General features: G+C 45.1%; 1 protein-coding gene and 1 long non-coding RNA gene across 4 annotated transcripts in view; one reads left to right on the forward strand and one right to left on the reverse strand.

Annotated features, from left to right (window-relative positions):
• Positions 1-22,981, forward strand: part of LOC142560149 (uncharacterized) — an 87,122-nt gene that overhangs the window by 37,579 nt on the left and 26,562 nt on the right. The window lies entirely within an intron of this gene.
• The window catches only part of LOC142560150 (uncharacterized), a 61,323-nt gene that overhangs the window by 10,147 nt on the left and 28,195 nt on the right, over positions 1-22,981 (reverse strand). Inside the window, exon 2 of the long non-coding RNA XR_012823308.1 lies at positions 16,412-16,526. This is a non-coding gene — a long non-coding RNA (uncharacterized LOC142560150). The remainder of the gene's footprint in view (positions 1-16,411; positions 16,527-22,981) is intronic.

The raw sequence follows: 22,981 nt of genomic DNA on the forward strand, positions 1-22,981 counted from the left end.
TACCGTCATTGCTGACGTCTCCCGGCGATCACAGTTTCGTTTTTTTTTTTTTCCAGGGCATCACTGACTACGATGCCCGAGCACGACTACCAATGTACGTAGGCAATTCGTATCTCATGCTGTGTCACACCTTCCATGTAACGCCCCCGGCATCTGGAAAATAAACGGTCCTGAACCAAACTGCACATCTACATATTTTCGCTCCATGATTTTCGGTGTCGTGTACTATACCGTGCGTCCCAGCTAACATTAGCCGCGCTGGTAGGAGAAAAAAAATGAATGAAAATGCATGCTGCAAGATACAGTTACAAAACGCATGGTGTTCGGTCGTCGTCGTATGTCTAACGAATAAATACCGTAAGTCTTGTAACGTACTTCTCTACGTGTTCGTTTTTCTTCCTGTTGCTCGCATAATACCTTGGCTAACATTAGCTGGGACTCTCTCTCTCTCTCTCTCTCTCTCTCTCTCTCTCTATATATATATATATATATATATATATATATATATATATATATATATATATATATGGCACGCTTGACGAGTTCATTGAGTTGATCGTGCGTCATGTCGTCGGGAAAGGTACGTCGGTGCTGTCGTAGCTGATCGACTCGACAGTCTGCAACGCCTGGCATGGCAGACAATGCTGACACAGCAGATGCATGTTCTTGAGGTTGGTTGGAAGCGCAACCAAGCTGTTCGACATCCGCCCCTTTGGTGTGTCGTTCAAGTTCTTCGCTGACAATTTGCCTTATAGTTGCCGCAAGGTCAAATTGAAAGCTGTAGTTGTCGTTTTCGTCAACGCTTGCCACCGTTGTGACATTTGCTAACCTGCCGAACTTTGGCGTGATACGGCGCAGCTTCAAGGCCTCAAATGTGCGGCAATGCTTGACGAGGTCGGCGACCGAGGCGAGACTCTCCTTTTCGATTAAATAATTGTAAACATCGTCGGCTATGCCTTTGAGAAGGTGTCCAACCTTGTCCACTTAGGACATTCGAGGATTGGCCGTTTTGCAAAGCTTCAGGATCGCCTCTATGTACGTAGTACAGGTCTCACCTGGGACTTGAGCGCGCTGAAGCAACGTCTGCTCCGCCCGCTTCCTTCTCGTGGTGGAATCGCCAAAGTACTCTGTGAGGTGAGTAACGAAGCTGTCCCACGTTGTGAACGTATCTTCATGGTTCTCGAACCACACTAGCGCAGTGTCTGTGAGGAACAGAACCCCATTGTCGAGCTGAGCCGTGGAGTTCCAGCCGTTGTACTTGCTCACACGCTTGTAGTGGGTGAACCATTCCTCCACGTCCTCGCCGAGTTTTCCCGAGAAAGGGCGAGGCGCCATCTGATGCATCCAGGCACCGATTGTTAGCACTGGAGCAGCCAGAGAAGGCTGTTGGTCGCCGCTGTGGGACAAGGGGATCTCGGGTGGTGTTGGAGGCAGTCGAGCGAGGCGTCGGCTCTGGCGTGGCACTTGTTGCAGCAGCGCCGCCGTCTTGGTCGAAGTAGCCCGGCACCTCCACCACAAAACTGTTACGGTTAATGTTGAACCGGCTTTATTTAAGGGACGAGATTGACGGCGAAGTCAAGATGGAGTCCCGAGGCTGCACCAGCTAACGTCTTCTTCCTCTTCTCCAAGCCCGGCTCATGCCGTAGCAATATATATATATATATATATATATATATATATATATATATATATATATATATATATGTCAGGTAACCCTAACATCACGGGACCCGGCACAGAAATAGTCATTACCATTACCATCGTCATTATCATCACCAACATTCCCACACTGCGCATAGTTGGGCTGGTCACTTCCACCAGTCCGAGCATGCACAGGTGAACAGAGGAGTGTGTTGCTCACAGATGCAGCGATTACGCGGACGATACACGTGCAGTTACGCGTCAAGTTTGCCTAAAACAGCGCGAAGTCTGCTGTCTTATTTCGAGGCGAACGTTTCGAGGACACGGAGTGGTCGCGACATGTACGCGCATGCCACCAATAAGGTATCTATAAAATAATAAATCAACAAACTAGGACACAATGCAGTGAAGTCTAAAACACGTGTACATAATGCAACAGTGCATGAGCTGTTGTAAGACGTTATGCGTGCTATGGGTGAAACAGGCGTGAATACGAACACGATTACTTCAATAGCAGAGTGCAGTTTTAGGAGCAAGCTTCATCTCGTCAGTCCCGACATGAGCACACGAGAACGATTGCTTTGAATTGAATTTTGTCGAGTGTTTGAAGTGGATATTTTTTTTATTTTCGTCTGAGATATCTTGTGCGAGAACTTTCTAAAATGGAACCATTATAGAAAGCATCAAAATTGCAACTCTATATTCTTGAAGAAAACAGGTGTGTCTTATGCGTGTACTATGGACTGCATTAATAATGACATTCAACGCAGACAATACTGGTATATTAAGCCCCATTGTGAACAACCAATACCATTAATCTGTTAATAAAGTTTGTGCAGAACTGATATAGACATGAGTTCATGCGTAGCACATAACATTTGTCCACTTTACACATTCTTCTTTAAACAACCTACACAACTGTGATGTCTGTTTTTGACTAGGAGTTAAGAAATCTTCAGGCTTGAGAGTATATTAATTTGACAAACATTTCACAATCCCTGCATAGTACTGCAGGCTACAAATTAAAATTTTGTTTGCAGTAGTCGGTACAGTTAAACTGTCCCTATTAAATGCAACATATTTCGTGCATCTCTGCTGAGCGGTTGCTTAGTAAGATCATTTCTGCATTACTCATTTGCTATTTGAATCGTGATGTGAGGGGTGGCCCAGAAGGAAAGCCTCTTTAGAACTGATATTGTTGAGGAGGTGCTGCCCCTAAGACAGCCAGCTGCTTTTTGCCTGTTTTCTATAACTTCCTGCTCGCGCTTTTCCTCACTGCACCGTCTGTCAGCACCGTCACTCAAAAAAATAACGAAGAACTCTGCTTGATCTGTTCTTTTATAAATGACACGCAAACAACACCGACACTCTCCTTGAACAACTCTTTGCTTTAGGCTGACACGCTTCTATCATATGGCAGACGCGACGACTACCTGCCGACTAACTGCATCAAATGTGTTATTCGTCATTAGAGAAATAATTGGGTTATCAAAATCTCACGTGACTTATGTATGCTTACTGCAGCTGCACCAAGAAGTGATTGGCGGGTCCGTATGCTATACCATCATGCTGAGGAATGAAACGCGAGCACGAGGAAGCAGACGAGAAACGAGGAAGACACATTTCCCTATTTTGCATTCCCTAGAGTCACGACCATTTGATTTGCACGCTTGAACAAAATGGTGAACTGCTGGGCGAGTGATGGTGTGGATTCAGGGTTAGGAATTAACACCGACTGACTCACTTCGTCATTTTTGTTGGAATTTAGGCGCATATCATTGGGGGCTCTTTCCCCTGGAACGCCTGTTCTCTCATTGTTCTCCGTTTCACGCGTTCCTCCCCACGGATTTATAAATAGACGCTTACGTAAAGTTTACGCTACAACGTAATTTCCGCTCCCGGTAACGGCACGGTCACGCGCAAGACATTTCAAGTAAGTAACTTCGAGAATGTGTATAATTTTAATTCAGGGTTTGCTATACCGTCCATCGTCGAAAATTACGCCATATTGTCGAAATTCCGTAATGACAACATTTTAAACCAATCAGAGACGCCGTAGCCGCCCTCTGCTCCAATCAGAGCTGGCAAGATGGCGGATTCAGAAACATGGCGGAATCTGACAATGTCCGGAGCAGCACCCCTGGTTGCTTCGGAGTGGCAGTACTCACGAATCAGAGGTGCAACGTGTGTTTGTTGGTGCATAGTTCTGTAACCCTGTATTGTAATAAACTGATGATGATAGTGACACGGGAAAGAGATATGACAAATGACCTCACTGCAGAGAGATAAGTTGTGAAGCCCGTTCGAGAAGGCTTGCTTGGCGTTTGGAAAGCGCGTGAATCAGTCCACGTGCCGTACTACGAGATCACAGATACGCTATAGGCGTCGAACCAGCCAATGAGCGCTTGCTCACCCTTCTTTCACCCTGTTTACACTGGAATCTTGCGTGTTGTGCCATGACGAGGTCACGTTGACTGCTTGGGAATATCTGAGCAGTGTTAAGCAATATGTGCATCAGTCATTTGTTTGTTCGACATGCTCAGTATCATGTGCCTTGAATATTGACTGAATGGTGCTTAGATGAGAACACACAGGGTGTTGTGCAGGATTTCATATGAGATTACGGTATGATACATAATGGTTCTGAACAGTAATCATAATGTTAAAACTCGATCGAACGAAACGAGATTTTACGAAGTTCCCGATCTAACGAACAAATTTCTATTCCCCGGCAAACTACTCATAAGGTTCAGTGTTGTCATTGACCCGAATTAAGAGAACTAGCTTGCATCAAACCCGATTTAAGGAAACTTTTCCATAAATAAATGAGTAAAAAAAACTGTGACTTCTAATTTTGACGCAGACTGGCTTTTCTTCGAGCGTGCTCTCTAAGGCTATCGCGTTAGAACATCTAGGCACTCTAGCCACGGCCCTAGTTTTATCTTAACCAGGTTGCACGCCACGCCCATGCACGGAACAACGGACTCAGCAGTCGCTAGCGTTCTTACGCACCAGATGGCGCTAGGGGCGGTGGTAGTTAGGCCACCCTCGCGGACTTTTTACACGCGCAGACGTGGGTTGGCGGCAAATGCAATGCCGCAGTACTTTTAGGGGGTCACTGCGCAATATTTTAGACTTCGAAGGACCGAAAAATCTCTTCCTCGATTTTCCGAACTTCCCGATTTAACGAAATAATTCGAGCGTGTTAAATCGAGTTTCAACTGTATGACAACATACGGGCTACTATACTGGGTCTCATATAATACGAGAATACGGATATGATACACACGGGTTCTAAATGGTGCTTAGATGAGAACATACGGGGTCTTGCACAGGATCTCATGCAATACAAAATTATTGATATATATATATATATATATATATATATATATATATATATATATATATAAAACGCGTGGAAACGTGTGCCGCATTCATTTTTTGCCTACCCTGCAACTCCCCAGGAGGTTCTTCATGTTGGAATTCCACACCACCTTGCGTCAGGACATCACGCTCAACGTCCATATTTCAAAAACCATCCGAAGAATCTTCTAACAGAAAATATTCACCATTAACTTTTTTTCTTTTTTCACCCCTATTACTTCAAATATATCGTTGTTCCGGAATCTTTCTTCTTTATTGATCGTTATGTATTTTTTGAAGTTTCTTGTTGTTTGTATTGTTCCACATCTGGTGAAGTTTTTTGTATTATTTCCTTCCCTGTCCGTTACTGTCAATTTCGTTTAGTACATTTAGTTTTACTGCACTTGGTCCTTGCGATTGTGTAATATCCTGCGTTAGACCTATTGTAACTTCCAAATGCGCAAGTTTTGTTTGTATGCTTGTTTCTTGTTTGTGTATCTTGTTTTGTATGCCCCATTACTTACTTTCTTCCATGTTTCCTTGTATAAGATTTCAATGTGGTGTTCCTCTTTGCTTTAGAAAAAGCATATTTGTAAATAACAGGAGGTCCAGATACAGTCATTGACTATGGGACCTCCTCCTGTACATTATTGTTCTTTATAACATGTAACCTATTACGAATAAATCAATTTCCATAAGGGTTTTGAATGGTGCTTAGATAGGAATGTACTAGTTTTTTTACGGGATCCCGTATGATCGTGTGGAATTACGTATATGAAACATACGGTTTTGTTTAGTTAGTAACACCACTCGTTCTCTCACACAATCACATGCGTACAATCATATGAGAACCTCAATATGAGGTATTTGGGTTTTGTATTTATGGTTATCTCGCTAAAAAAAATAAGACCGAGAGAAAGGTTCGATTTCTAAATGAAGACTACACCGAACAAACAGACTTTATAGATGCTCAAAGAAAGACAGTCGATGAGAAAGAATATGCGCTCTACTCTCGGGTTCGGGAGAGAGATATATTCATCGAGAGGCCGGAAAAGAATGTCCGCAAGCACCCCAGACCTCGTGCACTTGAGCTACCTCCAAGATGGCCGCGTTCCAGAATGCTGCAGACGTGAACGCCTCCTCTCGCCGGCCCGGTATTTTCGTGGCCCAGTCCGCCCTTTCCTTCGCTGCTTTCTCTTTCTCCACCTCTTGCTGTTGCTTTCGTTGCCATATTTTGATGTTTGTTTTAGCTCTTCTTACGGTGTTCGTGTCCTCTCCCCCCCCCCCCCCCAGCCGCCTCTGTAAGAAAACGTGCAGCATCGTTGAGACTGATTGTGATTTGTTCTAAATTTGCTTTGAAATATCTGGCGTTTCTAGCGTCGGCTCACTTCTATAAATAGCGCTCATTCCTTCTCGTAACTTTCGCATACAAACGCCGAACCCATCCCGCAGGAAAGCATCGATGCTTGTATGCGGGACAGGGCTAGCTGCCCGCGGGAAGGTTGGGCAGCGCAAGTTTTAAACTTTGCCCCGTGTAGTATTCAGCAGAGGCTGGCTTTAAATGCTATACATTGATTACCGAGTTACCATTCAACGTGCGAAATGGCAAAATAAAAGCTACATTCGCTTTTCAAAATATTAGCAGTTCCCCTTCGCTCGAAAGGGGAAAATGTCGACGGCGATAGTAGCGTCTTACGCTGCGCTTGTGCTGCTGGGTCGGTGTTTCTAACGGTACTATACGTGGCGGCATGTTGGCGTAGCTACGCTGCCTGAGCGGCAGCTACTGCGGCACGGCCGAAACAGCGTTCGGACTGCTATATACCGACGCTCACAACGGGCTTGCGTTACGAGAAGCGTCGGCGCTGCAGCCACGACGCTTCTAGTACAGAAAAAAAAAATGAAAATGAAATTGGATTCAAAGTAAGGTTGCAATCCCTCAGCTCCGCCATGCCCCTGCCCGATATGCGATAACACCGGAGGCGAGGATCCCAAACCAAGCCATGGGCTATAGTCCGTAAACCTACCATCACAGGCCGGATCAAGTTGACCTCCGTCCACCCTTTTGATTTTTCGTCTTGGTGTTTCGAGTGGAAAGGTAGGTGCTGACACCCATCACTTTGCAATCAAGGAACGGAATTCCCGAAGAAGAGTTATGGAAGGCTTATTAATCTCTCAGGCAAAGTGAAGTGCGCTATGTCGTTTATAAGTATTCATAGTTATTTGAGAAATTGGCTTGCCACGCCGCACGAAAGTTCCCTCATTTGTAAATGTAGTCAGCGGGGCACTAATTTCAAGGACTACATATACCTAGTTTAGGCGGTATAAAAGTAGCATTGGAACGTTGTTTTACAAAAGTGAAAATTTGCGACATTGGAATTTAGTTGATATCTATCAACTCGGCCGCAGATGTAAATGATATTTTGTTTCGTTCGATAGCGGTATACTAAATGCTACGCGTAAAAAAAAAAATATTTTTGTCTTTTTCAGAATACGATATTTCCACGCGATGCGAAGTGCTCATCTTTATTCCGTCTCCCGTTTCGTGTTTCCCTGCAAGGCGTTTTTTCTAACGTGTTGCGTTAAACACGGGGATTCTTGAGCCGACTGTCGCTATGTCATTGGGTATGTAAAATAGTTTTCTTTTTTTTCTGAAGCGAAGCTTCCTTTGCGAACTTTCCCGGATTTTTCTAACCGTGGCTGCTGGGAGGCTGCTGTCTTCTGCAACAGCTCGCGATCAAAATGAAAACAAAAAAAATGAATCATGCGTGCCCGATGGCGGTGTCGAACCTCGGTCTCCCAGCGCAGCAGCCCGATGCTTTAAGCGTCAGGCACGATTCCTTTTTAATTGTACCATTAGGTCACCCTCGCTCGTGCACGAGTGTACTTATATCGGGCCAACGCCAACCGGTTTAGAGATTGGTCGCCACGCGCGTCAGCGCATGCGCGAGCACTTTATGGCGAATTCGGCAAATCGCACCGGTGCGCACACCAGGGGGCGCCCCAAATGCGCCGTTTCATCCAATCGTCGTCGTCCCAGGGCGTACCGGTTGGATTTGCCGAATTCGTCCCGCTTTTCCTCCGCGCCAAAGACGCGGGAGTGTGATGGGCAGGTTTACTGTCACCTGAGAGAGAGAGAGAGAGAGAGAGAGAGAGAGAGAGAGAGAGAGAGAGAGAGAGAGAGAGAGAGAGAGAGAGAGGCAAAGGAAAGACAGGGAGGTTAACCAGAGATTATCTCCGGTTGGCTACCCTGTACTGGGGGAGGGGCAAGAGGATGCAATAGGTGAGAAAGAAAGAAGGATAAAAGAAGAACCTAAACACACACACGCACGTACACACGAACTATTTCTGTGGGCGCTGTCACGCAGCCCGCAAAGGCGTTCCTAGTCTTACGCAGTGTACATGTCACCTGATTACCCGCGTCACGTATAAGCCTCGCTTCACGTAGATTCCAACGTGCATGTTTGATCTCCGCAACTCTTTGTACGTCGTCTGGAATGAACGAAAGACTCGCTAGAAGGCTTACCGAGTTGGTCTCCCAGACTCAGGACAAAATAGCTGCGACTTTCTTTCCCAATCCAGCTGACACCTCGTGCGAAAGAAATGATAGGTTGTGTAGTCGTAGACGCTGGTAAAATTTCACAAATGTTCCCTTAGGAACCGCTTGCACTGTTAATTTGTAAAGACTTAAAATAAGGTCGTTATCAAACGTTGTAGCTTCGAAGCCAGAGTAGCACTTCTAATAGCTTATACAAATATCACGAAATATGCTTGTCTAAATTAATCGGTTTAATGACGTGCATTTAAGCGTAAACATTTATCCGAGTGTACACTTTTTCATCATCATGTGCTGGGCAATTACACATGAAACTTATGGGAGTGTTGAGGGAAAGCATCGTTTTTTCAGAAGGAGGCATATTGTGTGAAGTGAAAATGTGTTAGACACAAAAAAGATGACTCAACAAATATCGGCCATAATTTTCTGTTGTGCGCATTTCTGGAAGAGTCTGAGATATGCAGGGTCAATTTCACACCTAGCGATGCCCATCGCCGTCTGCTTCCCCTGCAGTCGAGAGCAGACGACAGATGTCGCGCATGCGCGCGGAGCTGGCAAACGCAGGGCCCATGCCCACGCTACCTCTAGCGCACTCAGTACTGCACGCTACTGCCGAGGCAACGTGCCTAACCGCGTTCCCGCAAGCGTGCGTTCTGGCTCGCGAGCCAGCGGCGCCAATGACGTCATCGCCGTGTGTGAATGGACACCGCGGCGGCGCCGGGAATAACAAAGTGAATCGTCTGCAATGCGCAGTGACGTGCATGCAGGTGATGCGGTCGTCCTCCTCAACCCCTGCCCCTCTCTGATGACGCCGCCGACGAAGAAGAAGTTTGATTGTGCAACGCCCAGAACGAAGTCGGTGGTACCACCTTGGCCGCGGTTGTGTCGCAGCTGCGGGGCGGTCGAATGACGTCATTGAAAAACAAGTGGAGAGAGCATATAGGTGGGTGGGTGAAAAACGTGGCTGAAGAGTTGGCTCATCCCTGTCGGCAGGTTCGCGAGGATCCCAAATGGCGATCGGCCCACCTCCGCAGTTTTGGTTTCTCGGAAAGGCCTCCCTCCCCCCCCCCCCCCCCCCCCGACACGAAGCTGACTGCTGCGCCCAACACTTCGGTGAATGCGCAAATTGTGTCTCCCCGGCGTCATTCCGCTGAGTTGTTGCTGCGAGGAATGAGTTCAAGCAGCGGTTACGACCGGGGTTAGAGGTTCTGCGCAGAAGCATGTCAACAACAGTTTTCTTGGCGAAATGGTCTGGTAGGCGGTTTTCCAGCTCTAACCTCACGTCTCAACACGGGCAGCTCTGTCCCATCAGCAGCGAATATAAAATTAGTTATCAATGCGTTTTTTTTTTTCAAACATTTTTAGCATATTATTTCGGAGAGGCCTCGTGTTATGTGGTGGCACATTTTATATATCCTGCCACTTCGAGATGAAGTGTCAGGAAAAACATCTTTCAGACAATTATTCATTTGGACATTATACAAAAAGTTACCGCCATATTGTTCATGTCTTCGTCACAAATTGCAAGTCGTAACTTCTCAAAATTCTTTAAGAAATTTGTAATCCTAGTCTATCCAAGAAACATCTACGCCCCGTATCCAATAATCTCATATGAACGCATGTGATTATACAACGAAAATTATGCGCACAATCTTCTGCGGAAATTGTCTAAACGATGCGTAAGCATTTAGTACCAATCACCTGCTGTTTCATCGTCGTATGTTGTTGTGTTTGTTATAATTGCGAGAAACACCACGAAGGAACCGTGAAACGGCGAAGCCTGGTTGCAACACCGAAATGTAGATTTTTGTGGTCTGTTAACCGAGACCAGCATGAGACGACGAAGAGGCAAGTCGTAGCAATGTCCACTCGTGGTATAGAAAACTGGATCCCATAGGATGTGGACGTGAGATGAAATGATGAGAGAGATTATGTAAATGAAGCAAATATTTACAACATTTATTATGTACACTGTCTCTCGCTTGGTTCTTCTTGTTGGGTTTCTTCTTGACCTTCAAATGGGATGATGGTGGGTTTGGATGATGCCGCTGCTTCGTGGAAGATGAGCACTGGCCGATGCGTGGTGTAGTACGACACGCAATCGAACAGTGCCATGCTTGACAGACATCGTACGTAGACGTTGTCGATGATGCTCAGATCTTTCTCGTCTCCTGCGATAGCTTACCGGTATCCTGTCTAACGAAGTTACCACCGACTTCTATTGGACACTCCTCAATGATGCCCATAATACTGTCGTTCATTGCTTCAACACTAAGGTCCTCTTCCCGAGTTAAAGCCGAATACCTGTTCTCTAGTTTGATCCGGAATTCCTCTATTTTTCCTCTTACCGGTAACTCATTGATCGGCTTCTTCTTATGTACCAGTTTCTTCCGTCCCCTCCTCAAGTCTAGGCTAATTCGAGGTCTTACCATCCTATGGTCACTGCAGCGCACCTTGCCGAGCACGTCCACATCTTGTATAATGCCAGGGTTAGAGCAGAGTATGAGGTCTATTTCATTTCTAGTCTCGCCATTCGGGCTCCTCCACGTCCACTTTCGGGTATCCCGCTTGCGGAAGAAGGTATTCATTACCCACAAATAATTCCATTCTTTATTCCGTTTTTGTATGATACTCCCTTATGATCATATGGTCATCATATGGGACATGCACCGTATGTAATATGGGCCGATATGGGCTTTTATATGGGACCCACATGTATTCATATGGGGATCACATGGGACATTCCCCATATGATACATAGGAACATGCGGGGCTTTATGTGGGATCCTATGTGTTCGCATGGGATTATTGGATATGGAGCTTATGGTTTTATCATGGAATTACATATGAGAACAGCCACGTGCGTAATGACCAGACGAATACCCGAAAATTCGCAATATTGTGCACCACTTGACAACACCGCCTTATTGTTCCAAAACTACGTACGCTGCTGGTTTGATGCACTGCCACGTCGGGCTTGATTGGCAACCAAGATTTCCAGCTTCATATGCGATGGACAAGAGGAACGACGGAAGAGACATCGACATGCTTACAACTTTGATGGTTTCCACTCATGCGAAATGGTACAAGCATTAATAAATAATTGCATATATTTATGTCACGGATAGAACCAGCACAGAATGCGCGAGCACCTGCAGGCGTGTTCCCTGTAACGCGCTTAGTTTTTCTTGACCCATCGCTGGTCTGTCAGCTCCTCGGCAAATAGACAACGATCGTAAAATGTACGAACGTTTTCTGAGCGTAGGTAGGGCTTTTGTGTTCTCGAAATATCCACATACGTATCTACAACGAAGACACCGTAGTAAACTTCGAGAAGTATGGGAGTAAGTGGAACTTCTGCAACATGACATTCCGTAGAGGGTCGCAGAAAATGTTCACCGTACATTCTGGATTCTGGGCAACACGCTCCACCGTTTCCTGATTGTCTAAATATTTTCCCTGTCGTGCGAAAAGGGAGAGCTGCTAAAAAACATATATCTGCACATTTATTTTGCGAAACAGTAATGGTTTCATTTGATACACAAAATCATCATATGTTTGATTAAACAGCAGTGTACTGCGCCATGACACTTGTAATTTAAATATATTGAAGCAGCCCAAACGAACTTTGGGGGACGCGAGAATCGATGCGAGGCGCATATAACTAAATATGAGGCACCAGGCCAACCGTGTACATTCTGTAGAGGGTGTCGCTGTCGTTTTTACAGGTATTTGACCGGCACATTCGGCTTCGAACGTTGTCCTGTAAAATTAACAGCGGACTGTTTTTTTTTTTTCATAATACGAAACTTCGTCTGAAACTTACAGCACTCCGTAAAAAATTTCATTTTTAGAAGCACACAACAGTCGGTTGTTTTTACAGGGGTTTTAGTGTATATTTTATATGAACGTATTATTTATATTACTTATTTATTGTATTATTTATTGTATTATTTATATCAACTTATATTCTGTGAATGTGGTGCCCAAATTTGCCTGCAACTTCGCGTAGGAAAGAGCGCATTGCCCATGCTGTAAGCGGCTTTGCTCCTAATTTGCACCTGCTTCCATGGAGAAGTAATGCCTAGTTAATTTCTTCATTTAATGTGTATGTTCATGACGTGTACCTAAAAAGGAAACAAATTTCCACTTTCTGCGCGTCGCTGCCCCCCCCTCCCCCAAAGCAAACTACTCAATCTAAAAAAAATTCCATTGTTTATCCTTTTATGCGATTAAGTTGAAAATTACGGTACAGACAGAAACAGCAAAATTAGCGCTTCGCAGGATCGCGCTTGAGACGTCGTGTTTCTTAGGAACCCCACGATATTCAAAATTACCAAGAAAGCACGAGATGCAGTGAGATGCGAAATGCGAAATGAGATAGAAAGCACTTAATTAGAGTAGCTGTGTTTCACGTATGCACTTGTTTGTCTTGTTGTCTGATGAACAACAACAACAAAAAAAAAGATCAAGAGTTATCTTGTCGAATGCTTAGGTGCAACGCAACAGAGGCAAACACCATACACGCTGTACATTATTATTTTACGCATCGTAAGTGCAAGCAGCATGCGTACTGATATGTATGGTGGGGTAATTATATAATGCACCGTAATGCTGCGGCAGTGGATTACCATTTCATATGTCACTGACTACTCGGGGTCATTGAACTTACTCAGCCATGTTCAGGTTAAATAGGAGTCCGCAGCGCAGCCCACCAAATATTTGACTCCTCTCAAGATGGAAAGTTGACTTGGTTTAGCAATTCTGGATTATCTGCGGTACTAAAGGTGACAAAGCCGAGAATCGTGAGAGCTCACAGGTCGTGCCAATGTTGCAGAAAAATGAGCTCTTCGGAGAACATGCCATGACCATACAGAAGTTTACCAAATTATATATGTTCCACCATAATGCTGTCCTAATAATTTATTATGAACTAAAAGAAGTCGTATACCTATGACAAACATTTAAATATACCTGTTGACCCCGTGTTAGAGAGCACGTTACAGGAGCAGTTATTGGTGCTCACAGTTCTAGAAACTGAAGAGGATAATTAGTTTCTTTATATGTAACCCCATCACAAACAATTTGCGTGATAAGATAATAACATCTTAAAGTAAGCAAATCACTTGTATCATATATATGAAGTTCGTTTGCCGGTGAGCAAGGTGTCCTCATATTAAATCTTAACGTACACATGCGTAAACAACGTCGACTTGAACTTCACAAATTTTGTGGAGCTTTTAAATCCATGAGAAGATATGAATGTAGTGTCTACCACAAATGTTCTCCGCGCAATGTACTCTTGGTCATAAGCAAAGTTGCAATGTGGTGCTCCCTTCGCTGGAGTTGGTTTCAATTTATTTTAACAAAACGTGATTAAGTGACTATCGAAGTTTTCTAAAACTGCCAATAATTAGTAACGACGTTCAGCATTACCTGCCAAGCAGTGATGTTGTGCAAGGCTACGTCTTCCCGGGGCCACAAACATGATACTGCTGCGACCTCCGTATTTTCCTGCATCGAGCCGGCGGCCCGACTCCCAGCTTTGTCGCGCGAACGTCACAAGTTCCAGGTATACGCGCATCGGTGCATGAACAAACGGCACCCGCGAAGTGAACCACTAAGAAGCGCATCGTCTTTGGTTTTTACACACAAGTCCCTGAACGCTCACGTGTTCGTTCCTGTCCGGTGTCACGCTATACGTGTAGGCACACGCTCAGCACCACTTCACTTGCAAATAAGCACAACGTAAATCGCACAAATGTTGAGCCAGCAACATACCTGCGCGCAGTCACTGATCAGTCGAAGACACCAAAAAAGTCTGTGGCTCACACAGCGGGAGACAATGATCGATGACAAAGGAAGTGGTAAACGCAACACGTCACACGAAATAACCACGCGCAGTAGCGGAGGCGTCGGCTCATCTTCCCGCGAGTACTGTCAGACCACCTGACCACTCGGTAGCCACCGACGAACTTTTCCGATGCTATTCTGTTCTGCTTTTGCCTTGTTTGTTTGTTTGTTTTTAGGTTTTCGCGTTGCTTCTAGGGTCAGAGCGACGCTCAGGCCGCGCTGTCAATGGCATCAGCAGGGCGTGAACAGTGGATGATAGAGTGACACGTAATCGAGTGAAAGGCATCGCTACAAGGTTTTGAGCGGCCCTACTTCCATTCGTATTTCATTCTATCGCGCAAGCTCCCCAGAAAACGAAGTGCGGAAGAAAGAGAAAGGGCAGTGGGAGAGCACACAAGCCCTTTCCGTGAGCGTGCCACTCATGCTGCCTGATTTTACTAAACATTAGACACGTTAGGAAATCACGCATTTTATGAAAAGCTTCAGAGAAGTCCGAAAACATGACATCCAGTTGTGGAGTTTTACATACGGATAAGGCGAAATTACGAGCATTTAAGACTAGCTGGATACAAGTTTAAAGCCACTTCGCCGAACCACGATGACATCTTAACACCCTAGACTTGTCCACAACGCTCAGTGTGGTCGGGCAGAACATACTCTTGAATACAGCATTGAAATCGAAGGTAGAGATCCAAGATAGAGGATGCCATTTATTAGTTTGCCACGCTTACAAAAAATCACATACGACCAGATTTTTTTTTCCATATTCAATAATCTCATACGAACACTTACGTTTTATGTGCGTTCTCATGTGATCATACGAGATTACTAGGTATGAGGCACACGCTTGTGTCACGACATTTCTCGACGGGGAGCTATATTGACTTTAAACCACCACGAAAAAGACACGCGAAGCTCCTCCTGCTCTGGTTTGTCTCTAATGACTCTCTGACGACTTGGATGACTCAGGTGGGCCTTCAGTAATTGAACATTTGACCCCCGGGAACGCAATATGTTCGCACAAATAGCACAACCGAGCCCTTGCGACACCCCTCCTCAAGAAAAAATGTCGGGGAAGTCGCCAGCTCCTCAACACTTCTTGGTATGCATTAAACCTTATACTATTTATTTATTTTACAATACTGCAGTCAGCAACGCTGCCTTAGCAGGACAGGTTACACAACGTACACTTGTAAGCACTTTTTAAGCAATGAAACATTACTGCACTCAAACTAAAAAAAAGAAAAAGGAACTATGGTGTTTCATGTTCCAAAACCACCTCGTGCTTAGTAGCCCAACACCGTAGCCACTAGGCAACCACGGTGGGTATTATTACACTCAACAGGTGATGTAGGTAGAGAATTTAATAGCCTTAGCGATGGTAGAAAAAGAAAAGAATTGTTGGAAAAGATTCTTCCTAGCAAGGTATGGGCGTACGACCACGCTGCGATTTAGCCGTGAGGACCGTTTTGGTGGAGCAGGCAGTTGTGTATCCCGTTCCAGACCTGTTTTAGAACAACATGGCTGATAAAAAACAAAAACGAAAAAATTAGTTTTCCGATTCGCCGCCGCACTTTAAATGGCTAAAGCTCGAGGGACGGCAACATATTAGAAACTGAGGACACGGCTGGGTAACTTGATAAAGTGAGCCTAGGTGCAAGTCGGCGCCATGCGCTTAATTCTCACATCTTTGTAATAACTAGGACCCCACACGATAGCAGCGTACTCAAGGACTCGGCGAGAAAGGGTTCGATATGCGTCAAGCTTCCCTTTATTTTAATAAATGTTTTTTCTCTCTCTCTCTCTCTGTTACCATTTGAAGGCTAACTTGTTAGCTTCCTTCGCGAAAAGTGCCGTTTCTCACAGGCCTTCGCGCGCGTGTTATGGACAGTTAATCTTACTGGTGGTTTTTAAGTCCAAATACGTTATACAAGAAGCTGACTCGATACGCTTTCCCACCAAACGCAATAACTATAAAGAACAGCAGTCCTCGTAAATTACCTGCATAATTTGTTTGAACCGCTGGCCTAAAGCGTACACACAGCATCGAGACAGTCAGAATGGCGCCCACATGGACGGAGGACAAAGGGCTCTCGTGTCGTCTCTAAGTCTGCGCCTGTAAATAAAAAAGAAATATCGCAGCGAGTAAAATTTAAAAAAAAAAACAGTCAAACTCGTGGCGCGTACTGCTCGCGTCGCGCACGTGTTCTGCCCGCGTCGCGCGTCCTCCAGGCCCCACGCGACGTTGCCGCGTGCTCGCGTTTCCGAGTGGCGTATAGGCCCGGTACGTACGCTGTCGCGAGCTCGCTCGCTCACTCGCGCGCGGGCTTGAGACGGGTTCCCCTAGCCACGTGGGGGTCGCGAGACCGTTTCTAGATTGAGCATGAGCCTACTGGCCGCAGCTGCCGCTAGCATTGGTTGTGGTGCGGGGCTGAATAATCCTGCGAGCCCGGCGCTTTTGCTGGCTAGGAAGTGAGTTGCGTTACGACGCCGTCGAGTCGCTTTTGGCTCTTGGCGACGCTGTGAACAGGCGAACGCCAGTGAGATCTGCTTGAGGGCAAGTTCTTTAGGCTGCACCGACACGCTTCCCGGTGGCTTGAAGAGTCTCATCTTGCCATCTCGTGCACACTGGCATCCACGTTTTTCTCTTACACCAATGTCACAGGGCGCACTTTTGATCGCGACCAAAAATGCACCGTGATTGGCTCCTTTGCGCAAGCTGCGCGAGGGAGCCAATCGCAGTAGAGAATTTCGATACGGATCGCGCTTGATCGCGATCAAACGTACGCCGTGTGACACCGGTATTACACTAGGCCCGCATGACGCAGGCTCAAAGACCTTTGCTTCTAAGGAACAGCTAGGGGTTTAATGTCACTGACTACGGAAAGATTGGTTTGTCTTACAGTCCCCAGAATGCTCAAGACCAGAGCTCGAAGAAATCGAATGTACAAGAATGCAAGTACAAACAAACAAACAAACAAACAAACAAACAAACAAACAAACAAACAAACAAACAAACAAACAAACAAACAAACAAACAAACAAACAAACAAACAAACAAACAAACAAACAAACAAACAAACAAACAAACAAACAAACAAACAAACAAACAAACACACACACACACACACACACACACACACACACACACACACACACACACACACACACACACACACACACACACACACACACACACACACACACACACACACACACACACACACACACACACACACACACACACACACACACACACACACACACACACACACACACATACATACATACATACATACATACATACATACATACATACAGACAGACAGACAATGTGATCAACAGTTGTCGAACGAGGAATATGGCCCGAGCCAATGTTTCCACAAGGCGACATGTCTTCCATTTTCCCCTCGCAGAGACGTTGGATCCGGATACACTCCTTGTTCAACCACAGTTTACCACTTTGAAACTCCATCTTCCTGCGAACAACTGTTTTATTTGGGCGCGCAAACATGAGGCAATACGAGAATACTGAATAAAGTACGAGAAACAATTTCGGAATGCCAGTTACGACTCCGCACGACTGACTATACTCGTGACATTCGCGGTGGCTGCAAATTGGATTCGAATGGTGATTGCCCGTCTACTTCTGAGCGGATACAAGCCTTGGAAACGGATCTTGGTCTCCATATATAGCAGCCACCAAAGGATGACAACGTGCAGTGGAGCTGGCCACTTACAGTTAAATTTGTTTCCCAGCGATACATAGGCGCCGAGGACGGACATCAGTACCTTACACATTCTAATAAACGGGACAAGATTAAAGCGCACGAGCGCAAACTAACAAAACTATTTATTAAAAAAGACGCAGAAATGATATAACGTACTTTAAAATAAAAAGAAGTTTTAAAGTCCGCGCTGGTCCCAGTATAGCTTTTCCTTTCGTGTTTCTTTTTTTTTTTTTCGCGTCGTTCCGAAGTATTCACGTAGATAGTACGAGTATGTACCAACAAGCTCAGTTTGCCACCTTCCTCAATACTTCAAGAACAACGGCACGACAAGGGTTGACGTTCAGCCTTGTTTGCATAGCGCTGCATAAATTATAGAGCGATTAAAAAGCGGAGGACGACGAAGGAGGACAAAACAGGAAGGCTATAACTTTCAACAAAAGTTTATTTGGAACAAAAGCACGCACGTACATGTTGACGACGCCCATATACCACCACAGCAGCTCGTTGAAGAGGGCTTTGCGGCCTTGAAATCAAGTAGGTTATGTACTGCTCTATACGGTGGATCGTTCAGAGCCTTCAGGCATCTTTCGTCTCTGTACCCTGCCTTACTGAAGCAAGCCTCGATTACTTCGCTTGAATTAATTTTGTTTCTGCCACGGGGTTCCGCCGTCTACATTCTTGTTTTTTCGGAACAGAAGCATAGCCCGCTTCCCCTATTGCATAAATTCTGCCATATCGCCGGTAAACAAGCGTTGCTAGAGCACAGCTTTCATTCCTTGGACCCCGTTAATAGCGCCTGACGTATTCATTCCATAGGAGCCAACATATTCTTCATATTCGCTCTTTTGGGAAGCGACATAATAGTCGAATAGGAGGCCCCCTCTTTTTTTTTTCTTTTTCTGGTCTGATGAAGAATGAAAAAAATGAGTCGCACAACTGGTTGTGCTCGCAGCTTATTGAATTGTCTGATAAAGTGACCGGTCCTCTTCATAGCAGCGATCAATTCTGCAGTCCATACTTTCTGGTTGCCCGATTCAAAATTTAACAGGCCCAGCCTTAGTGAAACCTATGATGGCCACTAAAGTCTGTATTAGGTAAGCTTAGCCAAGGAATCTGATTTTGAACGAACAGGCACATTTAGGTTTTTTTTTTTTTTTTTTACAGTGAAGCTGTCTAGGGCTAAGATCGGGAAAAAAATGTTTCCGAGGTGTTGAGAAAAAAATATCATGTGGGCCGATCCTGGTGAAAGGGTCCAAGCTCAATGGCCCCCACCCCTGTGGGCTCGGGGACCTGAACGCGCCTTTGAACTGCTGTTATCACTCGTGGGACTCATGTGTCTAAACGCGAGTGTATATGAATGAAGTAAAAGAAAAAAAAGAAAGAAAAGAGAAAGAAAAAATGAGAAGAAAAATAAAGGAAGAAGGAAGAGAAACAAAAGAAAAATAAGAAATAAAGAAAAAGAAAAAAGAAAGAAGATAAAGAAAAAGAAGAAATACAGAAGAAAGAAAGAGAACGAAAAAGATAAAGAAAAAAAGAACAAAAAAGAAATACAGAAGAGAAAAACAGAAAGAAAAAATATTACAAAAATAAAAAGAAATAAAGAAAGAAAAAGAGAAATGAAAAAATGAAAAAAATATACGAAAAAATTTTAAAGCACGAAACGAACAACGAAGTTATGCTGTTAACAAAAGCAATGCGTCGGAGCGTTGAATGCTGTTGCCCAAACGCCTGTCTACGACGATGCGTATCGAAACGTCAGTGTGTAGGTATAAATTAAAAGAAAATAATAATGAGTAAAAAAAGTAAAAAAAGTAAATGAATACAAAGAAATATAAAAAACGACGAAATAAACAACGAAGTTATGTGTTCCTGCCTTTATTCAACCAACATAGCAAAACCACCATATAGAACTTAATATAGCTATTCAGCAATACAGCTGCCCCGCTCTTCCATCTTCACATAGTGGAAGGACTCTGGAATTCTTTTTTCCCCCGTACAATAATTGACTGAAATAATTGCCCTTAATATTTTCTTAAATTACTGTTCATTGTTTATCCGCTTACTCTGTATATGTGTTCGATTAAGTCGCCTACCCTGCTGAGACCTTGAATCCGCAGTATGTAACAAAAATAATAATAATAAAGGTTACACGGGGATTCTCGTCATCGTCACACCGGCTGACTACGGTGCGCCGATGTTGGGCCGACGCTCATCGCCAATCTGGTCCATGTCGCGGCGTGCATGGCCCGCTGGAAGCTGTTGGACGACCCCTGACGTCATAGAGTCATCGGAACAGACATTCTGAACTTCAAGGGTAAGAATACGACAACGCGCGCTTCTTTCAAACTCAGAAATGTTCGAATGTTGTATGTGTATATAAACCGCTGACTTCTGGCGCGATCGTTGCGCAGCTACCAGAACGACCGACATGTCGCCCTCATAGCGGGCATGCCATAAGTGCGGTGGAACGGAAAACGAAACTATAGGCGTAACCTTAAAGTGGCAATACAGAAAGAAAAATAATTTGAGCTGTATTACTAAATTACCCTTCTGCAACATAAAAGAAAGTCAATCTTACCGCGAGAACTTGCTTGTATGTCAAAAAAGACGGCAGAACGAAAGACGGGTTCCCGGCTTCAGCTTGCCGTGACGTCATGGACTCTAGCGTCATCGTCTTCCCGGGCCTGGTTACTTTTCATCGGCACAGGTAGACTACATTGCATCCCAGAAAAGCGAGAGTGCGAACTTCGCAAGTTCCAATAACTCCGACTGAGCCACAAGCCGGCGCAAGTACGAGACAATGCTTTGTAATTTGTGACGTCATACTGAAGTTCCTTCTCTGGCGTTACCGGCGCGAAATTCATGAAACAGAAATGTGCCGTTCATTTTCTGTTCTAGTAGTCAACCTATTACGACGAAATTAACAGAAATAGAGTTTTGAAAGAAGCACTTTGTCAGCCTAAACAGTTTTAGTGTTTATCATTACTGTCCCTTTAGGAGACAAGATGATGATATTGATTATAGAGCAAACGTGGGTAGCCGGTATTCCCCTTGAGATTAAGGAAGCGCAGCGTTGGGCAGGGCATGTATAATGCGTGGAGCACGTAGCCGGCCCTCTGTTAAAGTAACAGAACCGGTGCCACCGGACAGGGTAGAGCAGCCGAGAATGGCAAAGGAATAGTTTGTGCTAGGAAATGAAACTACAGGCATATGATATATTTAAGTGGCGCGACACCACTGACTTCGCATTGCAGTGGACCCAGAAACAGGCAGACGTTGGTGATGTACTTAGCCGTCAAAGGCCGGGCTCGGAATACATTCACCATTAGTGTGCCAGAAATTACCTACAGCCAGAAATTATCTATCGAACGTTTTTGCGACGGTCATCTAACATTGGCTGATTCAGTTGGTGCCATCATGAGCATCGCAAAGTGGTCCGCCCTACCGATTTTTGTGCGAGCTGCCGGCTCGAATATCAGATTGTATTTGTAGACGCGAGCCACTTCCTCTGTTGGAACGGCTAAAAAACTGAACATTGGTAAATAGTTGTTCGGAATACCGCAAAAGTGAACATTGCTTTCAAAAGTCAGCATTGGTAAACAGTTGTTCGGAATACCGCAAAAGTGAACATTGCTTTCAAAAAGTGAACATTGTGCTACAGCCGTAAGTAACGTGATGCAACTTTTGTCATATAGGTAGGGGGCGCGCTTCGAAAAATTATTGCTGAAGACCGACTACAAAAAAGAAAAAAAAGAAAACGGAAATATATTTATGTTTCCATCGACGCTATACACTACGCAGCGAGTTCGATGTAACGCCGGTGAACTAATTAGTCGGCGCAGCAACCTGTTATTAGGGAATTTTAGAGCGTCCGATATTCCGGAAAACGCGGGCGCTTTGCCGGAGAGCGGGGGCGCAAACGTGAGCGGCCATACTGGTGGCGCCAGCTGGTTGCAAAGCTCAACCACACAAACACAGAGCCAATTACTATTCTGCTTAGCTGCTGGCGTAAATTTTCGACAGCGACGTAATCGTGTTCATAATTACACCGCTGCCGAAAATTTGCGCCAGTAGCGAAGCAGAACGCAGTAGGTTGCTGCAATTTTAGCTCTGCATTTGTCTAGTTGAGCTCTAAGGCACCAGGCGGCTGCATCGCTCCGGTCGCTCACGTTTACGTCCCCGCCTATCCGGCAATACGCCCATTCGGCAATCAGCCCAAACCATCCCCGTTTGTCGAAGTAGCGCACACGCTAAACATCTCTATTGCTTACGCTGCGCTCACAACACGTGACGTCATTGGTAGGTTACAGGAACGTATACACCACTCATTGATAGGAGCGCACCGACACTTAATGCAACACCGATGTCTGACCGCGGTATTCCAGCAAGATGAGGCGAATAGGTATATGCCTATTCGCCTCAGCAATCGATACCGGCAGTCGAGGCTAGTATTTTCCTGATGAGGTCCGTTAGATTAGTTAATGTGCGGCGTTTAATGTACCAAAACAGCACAGATAGTTGAGAGACGCTGTAGTGGAGGGTTTCGGCTTAATTTTGACCACCAGGGTAGTATTAAAAAATTAAATTGAGGTATTTTACGTGAGACACGCCGTTACGGGGGACTACGGAAATTTGGACCCCATGGAGTTCTTAATTGTGCACGTGAATTTAAGTACACGGATGTTTTCGCATTTCACCAGGGAGAATATTCAAGTCTCCACTAGAGTTACTGTATATGACCCTAGTGATTTACAGTAACTCTAGTGTCCACTTAGTGGACTGCCCATCGGGCCGCGGCTGATTGGCTGTACGTAGCTGAACCAGCGAGGAGCAAACTGAC

Source organism: Dermacentor variabilis, chromosome 10, assembly GCF_050947875.1.
Source record: "Dermacentor variabilis isolate Ectoservices chromosome 10, ASM5094787v1, whole genome shotgun sequence".
In the NCBI taxonomy this organism is placed as follows: Eukaryota; Metazoa; Arthropoda; class Arachnida; order Ixodida; family Ixodidae; genus Dermacentor; species Dermacentor variabilis.